Consider the following 20,137-nt stretch of genomic DNA (forward strand, 5'->3'; position numbering starts at 1 on the left):
AGTAGAAGGAAGTAAATAATAAAGGCAACAGCAGAAATTAATAAAAGAGAAAGCAGTAGAAAATTAACAAAGCAAAAACTGACTTTTTTTTTTTTAAAAGACCAAGAAAGTTGACAAACCCAGAGTCAAACTGGTCAAGGACAAAAGAGAGAATGCACATCACCAACATCACATCATCATTGATAAGGACTTGTCACCACACAGCCTATATACATTAAAGGAGTAGGAAGAGACTACTATGAACAAACCAATTCAAACAAAATAGATGTTATAGAAAGTAGATAGATTTCTTGAAAAATACAATTTACCAAAGTTGATACAAGAAGGAACAGAAAATCTGAATTACCCTGTATCTAATAAAGAAATGGAATTTGTTATTAAAAACCTTCCAAGAAAGAAACCTCTAGACCCAGATACTTTCACTGTGAATTCTATTATACCTTCAAGGACAAACAAAACAAAGTCTTCAGAAAGTAGAGCAGAAGGGGAACATAGCTGAACGTGTCATGTCAGCATAGCACTACCAATAGCACCTCATAAAGGAATCTTCACCCCCAAAAATTACAGATCAACATACCTCATGAGCACAGATGGCAAAGATTCTTAAGAAAATTTTAGCAAATCAAATCCAATAATGTAAAAAGGAAAATAAAATAAAATATGTATATCAAGACCAAGTTGGGTTTATTTCAGAAATATACAGTTGGTTTAAGACTAAAAGAATCAACCAGTGTAATTACTATATTAAACAATATAATGAAAATTATTTGACAAAATTCAAAGTATATTTATGATAAAAACTCTCAAAAATCTAGAAAAAGTAAGTAACCTTAAACCGATGGGCATTTACAAAGTACCTGCAGCTTATATCATATTAATGATAGAAGAGTGTATTTCCCCCCCTTATGATCATAATTAAGGCAAGGGTGTCCACTGTCAACACTTTTATTTATCATTGTACGGGAGGTCCTAACCAGTTCAATAAGAAAATAAAAGTCCAAAGTATCAGGAAGAAGAAAAAAAAATGAAATCTATAAAATTACTACTAGAACTAATAAATGAGTTTTGCAAAGTCACAAGATACAAGTTAATATAGAAATCAATTGACTTTTTGTGTACTAGGAATAAACAATAGAAAAATAGTAGCACCAGAAAAACTACTTGGGGAAAAGAAGTCTAACTAAAGACATCTATGATTTCAACACCAAAAACTACAAAACGTTGCTGAGAGAAATTGAAGAAAACCTGAATAAATGAAGAGATGCATCAGGGTCATTGATTGGAAGGCTTAGTATTGCCAAAATGGCAATTCTACCCAAATTTATATAGATTCAATACAATCCTAATCAAAATTCTTTTTTAGAAATTGACAAGCTTACTATAAAATTTATATAAATGTAAAGGACCTGGAATAACAACAAAAAATGTTTTTAAAAAAGAAAAATTTGGAGGACTTAACCTGACTACAGTCCTTAATATAAAGCTATAATATTGGAAAATAGATAAATCAATAGAGATCTGTAGACAGATAGATCAATGGAGCAGAGTACAGAATCCAGAAATAGACCAAAACGTATATGGTCAATTAATTTGAGCAAAGTTTCCAAGGCAATTCAATGGGAATAGAAACATCTTTCAAAAAATGATGCTGGATCAACAGGATATCCATGTGGAAAACAAACAAACACACAAGAACCCTTACATACTATACACAAAAAAATCAAGCAAAAAATAAAATCTAGAAATAAAAATTAAACACTTTTAGGAGAAAACATGGGAGGATATACTTGCAAACTTGGGGTAGATAAATTTGTAACACCTATATCAGACAAAGGACGTGTACCCAGAATATACAACAAACTCCTATAAATCAATAATAACAGCAAGACCATTAAACATAAAACTAGGCAATAACCATGCCTATTTTAAAATGCAATTGCATAAAACTAGGCAACATGAAAACTGGAACTTTTGCCCAGCTGGTGTGGCTCAGTGGTTGAATGTCAACCCATGCACTGAGAGGTTGCTGGTTCAATTCTCAGTCAGGGCATATGCCTGGTTTATAGGCTCAGTCCTCAGTATGGGTAATGCAGAAGGCAGCTAACTGATGTTTCTATCTCTCTCTTCTCCCTTCCTCTCTAAAATCAATAAGAATATATATTGTATGTATATATATATATATATATATATATATATATAATATGTGTATATATAATATGTGTCTATATAATATAATATGTATGTGTGTATATATATATATATTTAAAATGGAACTTTTATATTATTGGTGGATATGTAAAATGCTTTAACCACTGAATAGAATTTTTAGGCTTAGGGTATGTACATACTCAACCTCACTAAACATGCCAAACTATTTTCCAAGGTTGTACTGAGTTTTCATCTCAATAGCAACATAAAGAGTTCCCAGTGCTTTATATCTTCACTAATGCGTGGTATTGGCAGGCTCCTTATTTGTACCCATCTGGTGGGAGTCAAGTGACAACTCCCTGCAATCCTAACTTATGTTCTCCTGATTACTGCTAATATGTTCATTCTTCATTCAAATTGAGCCAAATGTTAATTCTTATGGGAACCTAGTATAAGAAACTTTGTGGGAGAGTCTCTTTTTTTAAGCCAGGAAGTTTGTTGTCATTAACCACATTCATTCTTCCAAAGCACTGATTTTTAATAATTTTTGTAACTCCATAATACTTTTAAGAAGTGTAATATTCATAGCAAAATTCTGACATGGACTTGCAAAGAAATTCTTTGAGTACTCAGGAAATAAGTTTCATATTTCTAGAAGAAAATATAGCCTTACCAAAACCAATTACTTAACTTTCCCCTTTTCCTCTTTTTCTCTCTTTTTTTTTCTTCCAAAAATAGAGTTCCTATTTTGGAGGAATAGGAGAATGCCATTGAGATATATATAGTCATATGTGTTTATAAGTATATATACACATCAATATATGTAATACATGCTATATAATATGTATTTATATATAACATGATTTTAAAAAAGTAGTTGATAAGCTCTCCCATAATTTCCTATATATAAGTTGCTGAAACCAGGCTGGACTGGCAGACTGGGTAGGGGGCATCCTATAGCATTGTAAAGTATAGAAGTACAGCAGAGTATAGTGAATAGAATTCACAGTTTGAATCAGATGACTGACAAATGACTCCGGATTATCTTGGAATTACTGTACTGTAATGGTCACAGAACTCTGTTCCTTGTCCTGTCCTGGAAGGAGATGTTGAAATGAAAATGAAAATACTTTTCAATTCTTTCATCATTCTTAATGATAGAAAGAAAGGAAGAACAATGAAAATTCAAAAATATCTCAAAACCAAAAGGATGGAATTTAACCAAGGAATCTGTAAATCTGTCTTCACATTTAAAAGTTAATTGTGTATGTAAATAGTGAGTCTGCCTTGGCTAAATTTCATTTCAAAAGTATTTTGTACTTGGCTTCCTACTTTAAATGAGGCGACACAGTGAAAGATTTGACACAATCGGAACTGCTGTGACAGCAGTAAGGTGTTGCTCTGGACAGGATTCCCCCACCCCCTGTATAAAACGCTCCTGACCCCACATGGACATTTAATCCTCTATGTTCAGTTCTGGGGGATACATTTCAAGAGGCACATCAACACTGTATATGGTACCCAAAGAAGGGTGTTAGAGTAGCATGGGGCAGCTGGCCAGGAAGCAGTCTGCTCGCAAGAAGAAGGGTTTTCTGGAATATAGTTATATTCTTCCTGGAAAAGGTGGTGACTGTTTCTAATTGGCACAAACATGGCACTAGGTAAACACACCAGGAACCTAGAGATTACTTCCTGGAAACTGGAAATCTAGAAATGTTTACTGGGAGAAAGACAGACTGAGAGCCAGCCCTGAATCCTATTCCCTAGCCCTCCAGGATAATCCTGGTCGGAGAGAGCAGAGATTTAATCACCTCTGGTCCCACAATGAGGCTCCTCTTGCTGCCTCACTGACCCTAAAGACCCACATCTAGACTTATCATAATTAAAATGGCAAACGTGAAAGACAAAGAAAGAATCTTATGGTCTTGTTTGAAAAACGGAGCTTTGCCTTGTCCCTTAAAATAAAAAAAACACAAGACATCATGGAATGGTGCTTAAGCATGTGAGGAATCAGGCTGAAACTGTGGTTTGAATCCGGATGTTGCTTAGTGACCGAATGATCTTGAGCAATGACCTGAATATCTCTGAGCCTCCTTTCCTTACACATAAAATGGGTTGGCTGGTGGTAATAAAACCAGCCTCGTAGTATTAGGTGGGTATTAAATGAAACGATTCTTGCAAAGGGCTTGGCATAGGACATAATAAAAGCTATGTGGCAGGTCTCGTGACCATCACCCGGTAAGACTCTCCCCAGGTAGCCTGGCCCTGAACTTGAGCCCAGTGACTGAGGCCCTGTAACAGGAGGTGAGCACCCCAGGCATTGCCTAGGTACCTCCTGGTCTTCCACCCGGAGGTTTCTCCAGGTCCCCAGAGTTGTGTTCAGTATAGTAGCCACTGTCCACCATGGCTACTGAGCACTTGAAATGTGGCAAGTGCAACTGAGGAACTGAATTTGAAATTCTATTTCATTTTAATTAACTTTCATTGAAATTTACACCCCCCCCCCCCCCCCCACACACACACACACTGCTAGTGGCTGCCTCACGGGACAATGTCGAAGAAGAGACCTGCTAAGGCGATGAATGACCACAGACCACGATGAATGACCACAGACCACAGAAGGCATGCACACTCTTCGATGAAACCGCCAAGCTGCGGTGGGATCATTATTAAAAGGGCTGCAAAATCACCCTTCAAGAGGGAAGAAAGATCCCTTCCAACTTTGACCTGTAGGGGTCCTCTCCACTCAGTTGCTTTTTTTTTCAACGTTGTCTGTTTGCCACCACCCACCCAGTCATTTCTGCCAGTGGCAGCAGCTCCCCAGGCCTCACAGCGGCAGGTGCCGGGCTTGCCAGGGTGTCCAGGGTGAGCTTAGCAAGTGCCAGCAACCAAGGGTGGTTCTGTCTGCGTTTTGCTTCCCATCCGCTGGGAAGCAAGAAGCAGGCAGCAGCGTTAGGCGCTCCCTGCCCGGGAGTGGTGTTCACCGCTCTCTCCTGGCTGGTGTTTCTCCGAACAATGGAAATAAATCGGATGTAATGTAGCAGAACACGACAAGGGACGGTTTCCCCTTAACAAATACTCATTTGAAATGGTGCCCAAGCCCTGCTCGAGGAGCGATCTATTTCCCACAGCAGTGTTCCGGCAAAACCCATTACTAATTCCACAACTCAAATTAAAACTAACAGAGCTTGAAGGCTGGGGCCCGCACTCTCTCTCTGCTGACAAGGAGCGAGGAAGGGTGGGGGAAGGCGCCGCGCACCCGCGTGTGTATGTGTTTAATTACACTGTTTAACACATCGGGAATAATTTAGCCACCCAAGTGGAGAAAATAAGGCACTTAACTGTTCTCTGGTGGGAAAAAAAAAACACAAAACCCATGCAAACCACTTTTAGCTGTATGCCACCTGGGCACACCTCTGGGCTTTGGAGGGAGAGGAAGAGAAGGGGAAACCAGGGAAAAGAGAGGTAGAGTAATGGGGAGAGAGAGGAGGAGGAGAGAGAGGGAAGGAGAGAGGGACTGCTTGAGGGAGAGAGGGAGGGAGAGAGGAGAGAGGAGAGAAAGAGAGTAAAGGAGAGAGAAGAAGAGATGGAGGCAGGAAGGAGGGAGAGAGAAAAACGGAGAAGGCAAGGAGGGGAGAGAGAGCAGAGGAAGGGAGGAATACAGAGAAAGAGGGAATTTTCCATCCGTGCAAATCTACAGGGAGTTGGGGAGGACACATGACCACTTCTCAAGGTGAGGCAGGCGGGGGCCTGGGGCAGTCCTGTGTCTATCTGGATAAAGTGACCCGATTAAGTGAGTAGACAGGGTTCGAGAACCGGGTTAGAAGGAGACAGCGACGCTGGGTTAGGACAGCCGCTGACTGGAAGGAACATGCCTGCGGTGGCCCGGGAGCCAGCCATCCTGAGGGCCTCCCCCTGAATCTCTGCCTCAGGCAAGTCTCTTACCTTCCGTTTCTGAGAAGAAGCTGGCCGTTTCAGAGACAGTGCTGAGCGATGCAGCTCAGCTGGTTGGCAGACACATCTGGATAAGGACTTGAGGGGGGCGAGGACAATGTTTGGCTGGGAACGAGGAAAATGTTCCTGCCCTCCCCTTCCTCAGGCACGTGAGAGTTAATCGGATCCAGATGTGGGCCCTGGCTGCGTTCCCTGAAGACAGGTGTGCGTGGTCAGCTCTGATGGAGGCCTGCCCCTCAGGGTCTCTGTCCACAGGCTGTGAGCGGGGCTGCTCAGTTCTCTGAGCTGCGTGGTCTTGACCCTCCGGCAGAGGAGGTGGGCCCAGAAGGGCTGACCCAGCCAGTGCACAGAGGCCAGCGTGCTGCCCAAGGGACCACCCTCTCAGAGAGAAATCAAACCGAGGTCCTGGCCACTCTCAGTTTTAAGGATCCCTTGTGGCCCATGTGGCAGAGCAAGAATATTAACCTCAGCATTGGCTCTCTTCCAGGCTCAAGGAATATAAACAGTATTAACTAAAATTTTTTGAACATTGACCATGTGCCAGCCACTGCCCAGTACTTCGCATATATTATTTAATATGTTCAGTAATTGTATGAGGCAGATGCTGTTGTTACCACGTTTTAGTGATGAGGAAACTGAGACCCAGAGAGGTTAAGTAACATGCCCAAATGGTAGTATCACATAACACATATGGTAAGAGCAAGCACAGTTTTGGAAAGAGAGTAAGCACCCATTGCCAATACTTGGGCCATTAATTAGTAATTTCTTGATAACACCTCTTCTTCTAAGGCATTTTTTCAAGTGAATCCCTCAATGAATACAACCAACAGGGGGATAAGACAGCGTACTGGGAACAATCTAACTCTAGCTCCATTGTTTGCATCTGGTGTGCACTCAGCAGCAAGTCACTCACCAGGTACCTCATTTTTTTATCTATAAATGGGAGATAATGAACTCATGTTACACATAACTCTTCCCTATTACACAGTTGGTGGATTATTACTATACTAGTGGCCCAGTGCACGGATTCGTGCACAGTGAAAGGAAATTAATTAGAAGAAAGACTCATGTGGTAATTACATTACTGCAAAAAATTACATGTCAAAATAGCATATATGATATGGTATTATAAAATTAAAACACGTGTGCAATTGGCACCAGCAAGAACTTTATATGTATTGCACATGCGTGAGTCAATGTTTATTTTTAAATTGCCAATGCACGTCATATGTACTGGCTGGTCAGTTGGTCGGTCGGATGGACATACAGTCAGTCACTTAGCCTTTTATATATATAGACATAGATTGGCATCAACCAATGTGCTACCAATTGAGTCTTCCTGCAGCTATCACCCACAAAAACAAAGTCTGGGTCCAGCAGGGTACAGGTGGGAGACTCAGGAGGATGTGGTGACTGGAGATCCAGGGAATGCCACCCAGGCATCAGCAAAGTTCTGTGTGTGCCAGGGCAAACGGGCAGTGGGCAGGTCACAACCCAACTGTAACTACAGAGGAAACATAGCCGCACTTATTGCAACCTGGTTAGCGTGGCTTCAAGCAAATCAGCGTGAGCTCTGCTCTCTGAGACCAGGATCACATCTCCAGGATGACCCACCTCCAGCAGCCACAGAGGCACAATTGTGCATTGACTGGGAAGCAGCTGGACGGGTATAGGAACCGCCTGAACCTCTGAAGGGGCCATTAGTCTTTAGGACTAACCCAACTTTTTCAACTCTGTTCATATCATTATTCAGCTGGATCGTTAGAGAACAGAAAGCAAGGCCTGGGCCCCATTCCTCCCCTCAGTATTAAATACTGACCATGTGTCAGAAACTATGAATGGGGGACAAAGATGGGGGTATCCGTTATGGTCAATGTAGTGCTCAAAGTTGCGGCTTTGCATGAGTAGAAAGCAAAGGTGACTCAATGATTAAGAGAGACTCTCTTAGGGAGTCAACTCATCCTTTGCCCTGGGTTTCCTTAAAGCTTATCCTTACACGCTACATAAAAAATACAGCTTTCAGAGCTACTGAAAACATATTTCTGGGTTGGAGATTAGGAATCTACATAATTTTAAGAGACTCTCTTGGTTCAAAGCTCTGGGAGGTCACCATTCACACCTTACCTGTTTCCAACAGGTATGTCTGATGGAGCACTCAGTGTCAGCAGTATTCCCGAAGGGATCCGGATCCCAGTAGGACTGGGCAGGTCCCAGGGCTCAGCAGCAGCCTGGGGAATGAGAGAGGCAGTCTCTCTGGGGAAGTGAAGTTGCAGCCCTCAATGCTGGCAGCTGGCATCTGTTTGCTTCTTCCGCTAAGGCTCTTCCTTATAAAGGCACACTAGGCATTGCTCCACCTCAGTTAAACAATAATCAGCAAACATTGGGCGTCTCTCTGAGAGGAGACATTGAATTTAACTGCAAGATCTTCCCCATACTTGGCCCCAAGGCGATTGCCACCTGATCCCTCCTCACTTCCTGGAGCCCCCAGCTGCAGATTTGCTGCCTGGGTTTTGGGTTTCTCATTGTTTCCAGATATTCAGCTTATTTTACTTCAGGGAATTGTGTTTCTACAAAACCACCTGGGAAGCAAGCTTCCTGCCTGCCTCATTCTCACACAGGGAAGCCCCTTTGCCATGTGTTGTAGATCAAGAGTGGCTGCTCAGTAAATCCCATTGCCTGGTCTTCCTGCTGGAGAGACCATCTCTCTGCAGGTCACTGCAGAATGCAGTAACCGGGCCTGGGAGACTGGGGAAGGTCTTGGCTTCACCCCTGCTTAATGGAGGGGGAGAAAGCAATGAGGTGTGGAGAGCAGATGCTTCCTGCCTGCAGAACCCTGGTGGCGAGGCTCCCCCTAGGTTATAGGAGGGGGTGATAAACTAGGGCAGCAATAGGAGTGTGGGAATCACGGAGAACAGTTGTGATGGGATCCATCCCCAGACTGGGGTGGGTGGGAAGAGATGGGATTTGGAATGAGAGCACTTGGGAAATGTAGCTCAGCCCACGCACCTGGGAGGCAGGACCATAAGTGAGGAGCATCATTCAAGGTTTGAAACCGGGTTTTAATCTCAGTCCTACAATTGCTGGCTCTCTGACTTGAGCACACCTCCCCGCACTCTGAAGCTTAGTTTATTAATCTGTTAAATGTGGTTTACAATGCCAGCCTCGTCTCCCTCATATTTATTTATTGGGGTGCCTACATCCCAGGGGACACACTCTGTTAGGACTTTGACTATAAATACAGTAAACAATAAACACACTCTTGTATAAGCATAATTAATGAATAAATACACATATGTGTGTGCTCAAAATGATTTTACTAAGAGGGTCTGCAATCAAAAACGTTTGAAAGCCATAGTTTCAGGAAAAAAGGATGTGAAAATGCTTTAGAAAGTCCTACCCAATCAGTATACCTTGAGACAGTGCCTATAGAAAAATAACAGAGTTTTCCTGCTTACTGATGATAGTTTTGTCTTCTCCCATGTCATAAAAAGAAGCGCCCCCCTCCCCCGCCGCCCCCCGCATCACTCCAGAGCAGTCTTTGGGAATACTGAGTTAAAAAAGGCAAACACCCCCTAAGGAGTGTTCTTGGAGCCAGGAGCCAAGTGGCTGTGGGTGTCAGTTCGTATGTAAGAATGGCTGAGGCGAGGGGCTGGAAGGAAGACCCGTTCACCAAACCAAGGGGCTATTTGCTTTGGGGCCTCACTGGCTCTCAGATATTCTCTCTGCTCATTCATATGTGCTCCTTGAAAGCCACGGCTCATTGGTTTGTGTGTTCCAGAGAATTCTAGCCTGGGGTCATCAACCCAGTGACCTCTAGCCGGGACTTTCCAGCTGGCTTCCTCTGGTGTGATTCCCACACTTCCTCTGTAGGAAGTGTGCCATGCCCCTCAGGTCCTTCCCACCCGGGCAGTTCCCATCTGCTCTGAGATGGAGGGACCCATTGCCCCTTCCACTGGGGTGTGACTGCCTTCCCTGCATACAGTGGCCTTTGTGTCTCAAAGCCAACTGAGGCCTCCGCTATGGCCGCCAAATGTGCAGACCTGGCTGTGGCTGCCCTAGCCTGGGCCACCAGGGCTGCACCTCAGATGTTCACTGTCATCACCACTGTGCTGTGGCCACCCCACAGGTCTTCTGCCAGCATCTCTGCTGTCCCCAAGGCTGCCACCTGCACCCAGTGACTCCCACCTCAGGCTCTCTGTGTCCTACAGAATCACAGAGAAATTGCTCTGTTTTGCAACGTGGGGATTCAGAATGAGTCACCCCAAATGGGCCTCTGTGGTACATGGAAGAAAGGCAACTTTAGCCACAGCTCAAGAGAAACTTCTGTCCCTCCATGAACTACAAAGAAGAACTTGAATCAGGGTCTTGTCCATAATAAGGGATTATTTGAGACAAACCTCTTTTGAGCTATCTGTAGGCAGGACAAACTCCTGTTCACCAAACATCTGCTCTTCTTATCCTGAAAGGACCCTTTGGAGCTCTCAAGGCTACCTCACCCCTAGCTCAGAGTGTTGTACAGACCCGTGTTCTCTTCTCTCTCAGCCCCTCCTGCATATGGGGCTCTGGTGCTCTCATGTTCGCAGGGTTCCCATACCCATGCATGCATTAACTCCATTTCCTCTGATTAATCTGTTTCATGTTTATTTCATTACTAGAGGCCCAGTGCACAAAATTCATGCATGGGTAGGGTCTCTAGGCCTGGCTGGCGATCAGGGCCGAATGGGGCCTTCCTTCATTCCGCACCACCCCCTGGTGGTCAGTGCACACATAGCAAGTGGTAGAACTCCCAAGGGGACAATTTGCATATTAGCCCTTTATTATATAGGATTAGACTATCCAAAGAACCTGGAGGGTAGAGAAAAATTTCTTCCAGCCCACAGCAACTTCCTCTGCACCAAAAGAAAATCTGAGATAGACAGGGCTCAGGGTCCCCTGCTCCCATATGAGCCAATCTTGCCCACAGTGAGTCTACCTTCTGTTGGAAAGACTTCTTTCTCAGGAGATTCTTTACTCATTCATTTAATACCCTCACAAGTGCTCACCTTTGCCAGCCTCTGGCCATGCCTCAAAATACCAGATCTCTTCCCCTCCTTCCTTCTCCTTCTTCCCTCCATCTCTCTATCTCTCCATCTGCTTCCCTCTCTCTAGCCTCAATCATTCCTTTACCAGCTAGTTCACAGTGGCCACCTGTGCCAGGCCCAGAAGACCCAGCAGTAGACCCAGTGGACACAGAAAGCCCTGGTTGCTGTCTAGCAGAGAGACACACACGAAACCAATGCCCACAGGAAGAGCTGGATAATTTCACTTGTGTCAGTGCTGTGGAGGGTTTTACAGGAAAACCTCATCTCAACCGAGGACTCATGGGAGGCCCTGCTGAGGAGGGACAGATGAAGGGGAGCCCACCAAGAGAAGGTGGAGGTGGTCCAGGCAGGGGTGAGATTGGTGAGAAAGTACACCTCCCAAGTGGATAGCTTGATGAGCTTTCATAAAGTGATACCCAAGTTACCAGCACTAAGGTTAAGAGACAGCATCACTGATACCTAAAGCTCCTTTGACAACCCTGCCCCATCACTACCCTCCAGGATACCCCCAACAAATACTATCCCCAACTTGTTCACTTTCATTAGCTCCATCCTCCCTTTTTTACAAGAAAAACCCCCAGTGTTGATTTAAGGGATTAAACCAAATGTTTAAATATGACAAAGGGGACTGTGTGGCAGAGCAAATAGGTATAGAGTGTTTGCCACACAGGCAAACGGATCATCTAACAGATTTCATGTATTTTTACATGACTCTGTGGGTCGAACAGCAACGTCAACAAAGCGAGGTGATTTTTGTTAGTGCCCAAAAGAATGAGGTGACGGAGGCTCACCCAGCCGAAATTTGTTGTGCTATTGATTGTTCTGGATGGATTCTGAACTGTCCAAGTCACATTCTTAAACTCAGAGCAACAGGTGACAAACCCAACATTACCTACAAGGAAGGCATTATAATCCCTCAGGTTTTCAAGTCAAAGTGCCCACCGACTGGCCCTTCCACCAACTGCAGAATTCTGGACAAGCTACTTAACTCTCAGCCTGTTTCCTCAACACCAAAATGGTGATGATAACAGAATCTAACTCATCAGGCACCAGGAGAATTAAAAAAGCAAAGGCAGGGAAACTGCTTAAATACTAAGTCTGGTACTTAGTAACTAATCAGTAGATTTAGTAAACCAGACATACATACACCTGCTTGGTGGGCCTTCAGGAGAACTGGGTTGAGAGAGAGATTGGGACTTTTAAGGCAGAAGCATAGACAGTTATGGAAATGAGAAAGGTGATAACCCAGGGACTTAGAGCCTGACACACTGACCAAGAGAAAGTACGGTAGAAAAAAGGAAGTCATGTTCATTTGTTTCTTAAAGTTCTATTTCAGTAAGTAAGGTCACATGCTGCAAGTATCGCCTGAAGAAACCAACAGAGACTGGCATCCTTCATTTCTGCTATTGCCACATGTTGCTAAACTGAGAAAGACAGAAGCCTTTGGCCAAGGAGAAATGAGCTCTGGTACTAACGTGGAAACCTTAGTCATGGGTGGGCTCAAAGGACATGTCCCTGTCGCTGCCTTCTGATGTGGTGGCCGCCTTGGTAGGGACTGGAGAAACCCAAGTGCTGCACCTGCTGAAGGAGCGGGAGCCAACACTGAGATGTGTGTGGGTGTCAGGGCAGGGTCACCGGGTGCTTGCTCTGCCCCTTGCAATGTTCCAGCATCCCTCAGGGTGAACTCCTCCGGTGGATACCAGGTCCATGAACGCACACTCAGAGGGTAGTCACTGTCCTTGCAGCCCGAGGAGGCTGCATGGACCAGGACTGTATCCTATCCTGGGACTAGGTATGGGTGAGGGGATAAGACATGGGCCTCTGATCACTGCTTCCTTCTTTGACTGCACCCCCAATAGACAAGTTCTGAGGAATTTGAGGCAAGAAGGCCTAGGGCCGCCAGTGCATGTGGTAGGTAAGGGAGGGTTGGAGTGAGCTGTGCTCCCCACTTTCATGTTTTCGCTAACCCAGGGGCCTTGTGGAAAACCCTTCTTCTTGAAAGGTGACAAGTCGGTAGGAACAGGGACAGATTAGACATATTCAAAAGTTGGTGCAAATGGCTTGAGACAGAGGAAGCACATTGGTAAATTGGTGGGGAAATTGTCACTGGCCCAGAAAAGTCAGTGACCAACCCTGGAGGTGAGCAGACCCTAGGAAGGAAGAGGCAGCGTGCTCAGGACAAAAGGTTGGTGAGCAACCACTTGCAGGGCCTGGGAAGCCACCGGAGGTGGGGGTCGTGCGGGCCAAAATTCACACGGAGGTACTGTGGGAACAGTTCTGAGTCAGTCACCCGAAAAGAGGCTCTCAGTCCCAATGGAAGAGACTCCAGGGACCCTGTAAACAAATGATCTTGGGGAGCTTGGTTGAGCCAGTGCAGCTTCTGTGGATTTCTGGGCTTCTCCATCTGCTCCCCAATGTCATGAACAAGAAAACCACTATAAAAGGACTAGAGGCCCAGTGCACAAATTCATGCACAGGTGGGGTCCCTCAACCTGGCCGGAGATCAGGGCCAATGGGGGGTAAAGGGAGGCGGCCGGCCGGGGGGGAGGGATCACGGGAGGTTGGCTGGCCAGGGGAGGTTGGCTGTGGGAGCACACTGACCACCAGGGAGCAGCTCCTGCATTGAGCTTCTGCCCTCTGGTGATCAGTGTGCATTATAGCAACCAGTCAACCGGTCGTTCGGTCGTTTGGTTGCTTAGGCTTTTATATGTACAGATGCCTGTGTTCATTGGGAGGTGGGAGAGGGGGAAGGAGAGAAAGAAAGGAATGTCCTGAGGATTCTGTCAGCATTGAAGCCAGTTATGGGAGTGACAAAAGGAACTACATGAGAGCAGAGACATGAACCTTCAAAAAAAAGAGGAGAGCAGGCAGGGCCTTAGAGAAGAGGAATGGGGAACCCTGGGGCCTGGACCAGAGGCTCCTGTGGACTCTGTACAGGGCTGCCAACTGCCCACTGACACACTATGGGAGACCAGCAAGTTCATTTATATGGGTGCTGGCACCATCACAGTAATTAAATGAGGACGTTAAAACTGCCAAGTACCTCTGTGTGAGGACTACACTGAGATGCCTCAGAGAGATCAGACTTCACTCAAGCTCAGATAATGCCAGTTATCATTACCAAATGCAAGCAGGGTGGTCAGAGAAATAGTTATGCCTCCTTGATAAGGAGATGCTACTGGGGAGGTGTGCACAAGCCTACTAATATCTATTTTTATCTATCTGAGATTGCAAACTCTTCAACTGAACAATCAAGCTTTATTCATTTGTTGTCCACTCATCATGTTACTCTTTTAATATGCAAAACTGTCAATTCAATTGCACAATGCAAAAAAATATATATATTTGGGACAATTCACAGAGGATGCTAAAAGGAGACAACTACCGAGAGAGAATTTGCTAAAGAGGATTCTCCTATCTGCTCAGATCCTCATTGGCAAACAGATCTGGTCATCCAGGACCCCACCCCACACCCCACCCAGGCCTCCGCCCTAGACGCAAGGCCATTACACCCCTCAGGGCAACCTGAAGGGCATCAGGAGACACAAAACAAAACCAGTAAGTTTTCCCTTAGGCACCGGGCTGATAAGGTACTTTTCCTCCCTATTTGTTTTTACATGTTCATTACATATTTCTTCTTCAAGATGAAAACAACTATTTTATTTGTTTTCAAACCGAAAAAGTAGGGGATACAGGTGCTGGGCAGAAGTTTTGAATTCCTGAAAGACCCCAAATTTAAAAATTTTTAGGTATCTGATGAATTATATATACTTATTAGTATCACCTCTTCTATGAACAAAATATAATTTTATACAGTAATCAATTTTAATAGACTCTTTCATTGATTTAATTTAGCTGTGTTCTATTCATAAGTTTTCATTATTCACAGGAAAAATGTGTACAGCCATTCAAATACACACACACACACACACACACACACACACACACACTTAACAACACTGGGAAATGCTCACAATAATGTAGAATATAAAGAGAGATAAAAATTTAATAGATGGTGCTATCTAAATTATTTTGCTTGAAAAATACAAGTAAATAAAATTAAGCCTATAAATATAAAGCTGCAAAGAATATGAAGATAAGACAGAAGTATTTCAAAATTTAAACACTGGTTATCTCTGAATGGTGGCATTATGAGTAACTTATTTTCTTGTTCAGACTTCTGTATTTTCCAAATTATCCATAGGCACATATATTATCCAAAAATTAGTGAAGAGTTATTTTTAAAATATTTTTTTCTGCTTGGGAAATGGTGTGATATTTCCTTATAATTTATATCCCATGTGCTCTAGCAATTCCATTTCAAAAGAGTTGAAAGGTGGCACTCAAACAGATATTGCACACCCATGTTCACAGCAGCATTATTCACAATAGTCAAAAAGTAGAAGCAACCCAAGTGTCTATCAATGGATGAATAGACAAAGAAAATGTGGTAAATACAATGGAAAATTATTCAGCCTTAAAAAGGAAGGAAATTCTGATACATGTTACAGCATGAATAAACCTTGAGGACACTGTGCTCAGTGAAACAGGCCAGTCACAAAAGGACAAGTACTGTGTGATCCCACTTAGTATATGAGCCACCTGGAATAGTCAAATTCATAGAGACTGAAAGTAGAATGGAGGTTATTAGAGATGGAGGGGGGAGGGAGGGCAATGGGGAGTCAAAGTGTAATGGATAGAGAGTTTAGTTTTGCAGGATGCAGAGTTCTGCAGATGGATGATAGTGATGGTTGCACAACCATATGAATGTACTTAATGCCACTGGACTGTACACTTAGAGTGATTAACCTTTTGCACTCGGATGTCGAGTGTGACTTGACATGGTTAGCATCGGTAGCAGCTCATATGTATTTGAAATATAAAAAAATCCAAATAAATAAGTTTGTATGAAAAGAAACCAGTTTTTTATTCTACTGCCACGCTTTGTAAAATCTGGGGTATTTAAAAAATTAAATCCCGAGTAGAATAAAGGAATCGAGAAAAAAGCAAGCGAGTGCAAATTAAAACATTAACTTTTTTATGTGGCCTTTAACACAATTAACAAATTTTATCTGATTTGAATTAAAATCCAGAGAATACTAAGGCCCAGATAAAGTAATAAAGGATGATAAAGGAAGGCAGTGGGCCAAATTGGGCAGGGTCTGACAGCCCGGCAGAACTATGAAGTAAGAGGAGCCCCGGGGAAAAGATGTGGAGATGACCCTGCAGGAGCAGCAGGCGAGCAGTCACGCTCAGGATGAACTGAGCAGGAGTGAGGAGAGGGGAAGGAAGCCAAAAGTTATCAAAGCCTCCTATGTCCTGATGCTCTACATATCCCTCTGTACTATGGCTCAGGAGGGAAAGGCTAGGAGCAGTGACTTGGCCAGAGTCTCAGAGCTGGCAGGTGGCAGACCCCTGTCTTGAGCTCAGATATCTCTGACCCCATAGCTCTCCTCTTTTCTTCATACACCATGTTACTCCCGGGTATTACAAATGAAAGAAAGGAGGAAGAATGGTGGAAGAGGAGAAGACAGAGGGAGTGGGAATAAAGTAGAAAAAGAGAGGAAGGCAGAGGAGTGCCGGGAGCAGGAAGACGAGGTTCAAAGCTGCAAACAAGAACAAGCTTTTCAAAAAAGGCCCCGAGCCTGCATTGAACTTTTGACAATTATGGTTTGTCAGCATGGTAACTCATTCATAATTATTTTATGGGAGTTTAGCGATTCCATATGTAAGTGGCTCAGAGCTGTTGCAGAGCTGTTAATCCCGGATGTTTATTACCCACCATTCAATAAATAGCTTAATAAATCTAAAGAAGTCCAAGTTATGGGGGTGGTTATGGCATGCTATTCAAATTCCAAACAATTACAATAAAGCCATGTCTATTGAGGGTGATGCATTTGTCGTAGTGGTTGTTGTTTTAATGTGATATTGGGAGATGCAGGAACTTGACATCCCTTTGAGCTATTCTTTGCTTTCTGTCTGACCTTAGGGCACCAGGGCAGGAGAGGTCAGCGGCTGTCTCTGGGTTGCTGTCGGCCAAGGCAATGGCGTGAGATGTGAGACACAAGCTTATCATTTTTCATGGTATTTAGGGATCTAGGTTTCTGGTGATGGTGACATTTCACAGTGTTTGGTTCCCTGTTCAGGGCTCGTCTCTGGTATGGTAGAGTATGCCATGCCCATGTTGGGAGCACTTTGGCCATCGTTGAGAAGGCAGGTGATTTGGGAAGAGTCAGGAGGGATGACTTCTATCCCCACAGCTCCTGTCAAGTTCAGGGACTTCTCTGCTCTCTGCTCACTTCCAGGAGCAGAATATAGCCACACAGAGGACTGTAGGTCAAATAGAAAGGAGACAACACACACACTTATCCCTTGGCTCTTGGATTTCCTCTCACTCCAGACATTTTGCCTTCCAGTGTCTCCCACTAAGGAAGCAACTGGTTGAAGGTGATGCAATGAAGATGAGAGAGAGGAGAGGAGGGAGAGAGAGAGACTGAAATGGGAAAGATATTGGCCTAAAAGATTACAGATCTGGTCCTGGCCTCGGCTCTTACCTTTACTGTGTGGCCCTGGGCAAGTCACTTCCACTGTGAGGCCTCAGTTTCCCCTCCTAGTTCTGACATTCTGTGGTTCCGTGCTTCATTAAAGAGACTAGCAGGTGAACTAGAGAGATAGGCAGAAGAGGTGCTCAGCAGAGGAGGATCCCTGGCCAAATTGGAGACAAGACTTTACATCATCAAAAGGCAGAGTCTGAATCCACCTTCTTCCAGCTCAGATATTTATGGAGCATCTAGCTAGTCAGTGTTCGAAATTGTACGTGACTGAGACTCATTCCCTTCCCTGCTAGGAGTTCAAATCTAGTGAACGAAGAGACACATACTTAAATAATTACAGTACAAGGGGGTAAATGCTAAAATGGCATTTTAGAGAAGATGTTTTAGGGGCAGAGAGAAGGAAAGTCACTCATTTTGATTTGGGGAAGGATATGTTTAGTTTGGACTCAATGGAGAAATTGATATTTGAGCTAAGCCTTAAAGATGGATGATTAAACATTCACCATTGAAAAAGGGTGTCCCAGGTAAATGCAAGAGCAAAGGTGAAGAAGCGTGGAAGTGCATTCAATCACCTGCAAGATGCCAGGAATGGTTTGGGGCACTGAGGATACACCAGTAAAGCAGATAGAGTCTCTGATTTCATGGAGCTTACAGACAAGTGAGTCGGGACCAGTATTGACCAGGTAATGAATATGTTCTAGAATTAGTGGTGATGGTTGCAAAACCTTGTGACTGTATTAAAAAACCAATGCAGTGTACACGTTAAAAGGTACATGTTGTGGTATTTAAATTACATCGTAATAATAGACATGCAATAGATCCACTAAAATGTTTGTAATTCAGATGGTAGATAAAGAGTTAATTCCTCTACTATGCAAAGAGAAATTATAAATTGACTAAAAGACTAAATCACAATAAACAGAACAAATTATAACAGAATATAATTCATAGAAATGCATATGCAAATGGCACAAAATATACTCAATTCACTGACAGTCATGGAAGTCTAAATTAAAATAATAATAATCTATTGTTTTGCACTCATCAGCCTTGCAAAAATTATAAAGAACTATCGTATCTATTGCCGGCAGGGATGTCAGAAATAAAGAATGTTCTTACACATTCCAGGTTGGGATGGTGATCTAGTTTTTGCTATTTTGGAAGATAGCAAGCAACAATTATTAATATTCAAAGTACATTGAATATTAGTACTTTGACCAAGCAATTCCACTTCTGTGAATCTATCCTATTTAAATAAAAAGAATAGTTTCTAATGACACAGACACAGAGATAGGCAAAAGTAAGTGCACTGTATCTGTATCATCGTGCCATTCTTTTGAATTAATGGAGCTATAACCTGCATGTCTTTTTCCATATGAACAACTGTAAGCCTACTTTTGCCAACTCTTGTATATTTTCTGAAGTGGTTATTGGTGTTTATAGTGGCCCCAAACTGAATAGACTTGGTACATCTACATGGAGGAATATTATATAACCATAAAAATATATGAATTGAAGAACTACTACCAGAATATTTTAGAGGGAATTAAATGGGTTTCATTGGATTAGAAAAGAAAGATACAGAAAGACTTATAGAACAAACCCTCTTTAAAGAAAATAATTAGAAAGAATAATATATCCCCTTTTAATAAAATAATTACAAAGAGCAATATGTGTATATATGTGTATATCAAATACATAAATCTATATGTGGTTATGTTTTTAAAATGCCAATAACAAAGAGGGACAAAGATCACTTTGGTGGTAGTAGTGGGGAAGATACTTAAATGGAAGCACAGGTGGGTGGTACAGAGAGCAGCTGCGAGGCTCCTGCAACGGTCCAGGAAGGACATGCTGAGGACTTTGGCTAAGTCAACTTCAGAGCCCAGGGGTTTGAGCATCTCTCAAAAGTTCTCTTGGGACATCCTGTCTGGGGCCATCTTTTTGGATGTTAGACTCCCTGCTTGCCTTTTGTCCTACAATTTGGTTTCCTGCTTCATGGCCAACACCCATTCCTCTATCTTGTATTCTCTTTTTCCCATGAGGCCAGTCCCCAGTGAAAGCATCTCCACAGCTTCTCCCTACCCCCATCCTTGCCCCAGTCATTGTCATGAGCATGCCCTCCTAGCCTTCTGATAGTCTCCTTTAATTTGGACCATTAAGTTCCATAAAAAAACACACCTCATACCAGACAGGGTCAATAAGACATCTACAATGATATCTTAATGGCCCTTTTCTGTATTTATCTTGTCTAAATGGATAATAAAGATACCCAGCTGCGACCTTCCTTTACATCTGTCTGGTCCTCTGCATGTTTTCTGTCTTTATCCCTCCTCTGGGAGTCAACTCCACTCCTTTTTTCACTGTCTAGAGCTTCTAAGTTCTCCCAGAACTCTGCGG

This window comes from Eptesicus fuscus, chromosome 16 (genome assembly GCF_027574615.1).
Source record: "Eptesicus fuscus isolate TK198812 chromosome 16, DD_ASM_mEF_20220401, whole genome shotgun sequence".
Taxonomy (NCBI): Eukaryota; Metazoa; Chordata; class Mammalia; order Chiroptera; family Vespertilionidae; genus Eptesicus; species Eptesicus fuscus.